Below are 2,733 nucleotides of genomic sequence, written 5' to 3' on the forward strand. Positions count from 1 at the left end.
TCGATCAAAGTCCAAAATGTAAGAGCTAAAACTGTAAGACTCTTAGATAAAAATTCTGGATAAAATTAAAACCCTTTGCCAATGGAGAAATGCAAATTAAAGCCACAATGAGATACAACTTCATACCCACTATTACGGCTACCATTAAAAAGACAGATAGTAAATAGGGTGTTTCCTCAAAAAAGTAAATATACAAGTACCATATGATCCGGCAACTCCACTGCTGGGTATATGTATTAAAAAAAAACTAAAAGCCAAAAGGATATTTGTACACCTATATTCATAGCAACACTATTCACAATCGCCAAAAGGTAGAAGCAACCCAGGTATCCACTGAGAGATGAATATGGATAAACAAAATGTGGTCTCTGCATACAATGGAACACGATTCAGCCTAAAAACAGAAATTCCGACCCATGCTGCAACACAGATGAACTTTGACGACATTATGCTAAGTGAAATAAGCCAGTCACGAAAGAACAAATATTGTATGATTCCATTATTTGTGTACCCAGAGTAGTCCGATTCATAGAGACAGAAAGTTAGAATAGTGGTCACCAGGGGCTGGGGAGAGCCGGGAATAGTGAGTTGGTGTTTCATGAGTACGGAATTGTAGTTTGGGAAGATAAAAAAGTTCTGGAGATGGATGACGATGATGGTTGTACAATACCGTGAATATACTTAATGCCACTGAACTGTACACATAAAAATGGTTAAAATGAGCTGGGTGCAGTGGGGCATGCCTGTAGTCCCAGCTACTCTGGAGGCTGAGATAGGAGGATTGCTTGAGCCAAGGAGTTCGAGGCCAGCCTGAGCAACATAGACAGAACTCTTCTCTTTAAAAAGGCCGAGCATATTGGCTTATGCCTGTAATCCCAGCACTTTGGGAGGCTGAGGTGGAAGAATCATTGAGCCCAGGGGTTGAAGACCAAGCTGGGCAACAAAGTAAGACCTGTTTCTACAATCAATCAATTAATTAAATACATTAATTTTTTTTTTTTCTAAGACAGGGTCTTGCTCTCTTTCCCAGGCTGAAGTGCAGTGGTGCAATCCTCCTACCTCAGCCTCTTGAGTAGCTGGGACCGCAGGGGTGCACCCCCATGCCTGGCTAATTTTTGTATTTTTTGTAGAGACAGGGTTTTGCCATGTTGCTCAGGCTGGTCTTGAACTCCTGAGCTCAAGCAATCCGCTAGCTTCAGCCTCTGAAAGTGCTGGGATTACAGGTATGAGCCATCGTGCCTGGCAAAAAATACATTTTTTAAACGGTTAAAATGGTAAATTTTATGTTATGCATATTCTTACCATAACAATAAATAAAAGAATGTTTATAATTGCCTAAACTTACCACATCATTAAGAAAAGATAGCATGTTGATCATTAAAGGTCAAACACTATGAAAGTCACTGGTGCTAAGTTTAGAGGAAGTGGGAGGCCCACACACCCCCTGTACCTCAGTGGTTTCATCTTGGAGTTGAGGATGGGTAAGACTGGATCCAGTACTCCTCCCAGCTTGGAGTCTCAGGACTCCTGCAGATGCCAAACATAATTTTTAAATTTCTCTAATTACTTGTAATATTTCCTAATAAAACTAATTATCTTACCTTCCAAAAGCCTTTCCAGAGCAATAAAAAACATCAGACTTCTCTCCTGTAGACTGGAATTATAGGACCTCAGGGTGGACTCACAGGTTATTAGTTACAATTTTTATAGAAGGGGGAGGGATGGGTTCAAGTCAGTTACGTAACAGCTACTGCTGGTGGTGGGGAGGGGACCTTGGCCATATAGGCTCACTGGAGAAGCACATCAGAGCCAGCAAAGGGGACAGCAGTTTGAATGTGGGCTGCAGCAGCTGCAGCTGGAGAAGAAGTAAAGGACGTCATAGCCATACGGGCACAGGGATTTGTGGTAGGGGCAAAAACAGCACAGCAGCTGAAGCAGTCACGCTTCCAGGTTCTGCAACAACCAGCATCGGGCTCAGCAGCAGGAAGAGGAGAGGAGGAACACGGCACCCACTCCATGGCACCTGAGAAGACCAGAAAGTGATTCCTGACACTATTGATTCCCTAAATTAGTGGTTCTCAAACTTTAGCATGTTTCAGAATCGCCTGCAGGGCTTACAGAGTGCCAGGCCCCAACCCCAGAGATTCCATTTCAATTGTCTCTGGTGGGAATAAGAGGATTTGCATCTAAAAGGTCCCAGGTAAGGCCTGATGCAGCTGGTTTGAGTACTACATTTTGAAAACCACTGCTGTACTGTATTGATCCAGATAGGCGGTGCTTTGCTACAGCCATAAATAAACTCCTAAATCTCAGAGGCTTAATGTCATAAAAGTTTATTTCTCACTCATATCTCAGTTCCATGCAGCTCAGATAATCTTCCCCCATACTGAACCTATGCCAACTTAACTGTGGAAGAGTAAGAACTCTCTTACTCCACAGAAAGAAAGTACTGGAAAAGAACACAAGATGTTTTTAAAAGCGATGCCCAGAAGAGGTTTACATCACTTCTCCCCATCCCTCTTGGTCAGATCTCAATCACAGGGACCCAGCCTAACTGGGAAATGTAGTCTTCTTGGCTACCCAGAAAGAAGAAAACAGTGTGGTAAACACACATAATCTCTGTCACACCAACCCACTATACATTTCCACCTTACTAGCAGATCCTTGCTTCCTTCTTACTAGCAGATCTTGTTTTTGTCCAAGGGATTTACTCCACCTGTCCCATGCGGGGGG

The sequence above is a fragment of the Rhinopithecus bieti genome, unplaced genomic scaffold (assembly GCF_001698545.2).
Source record: "Rhinopithecus bieti isolate Rb0 unplaced genomic scaffold, ASM169854v2 scaffold_26308, whole genome shotgun sequence".
Lineage (NCBI taxonomy): Eukaryota > Metazoa > Chordata > Mammalia > Primates > Cercopithecidae > Rhinopithecus > Rhinopithecus bieti.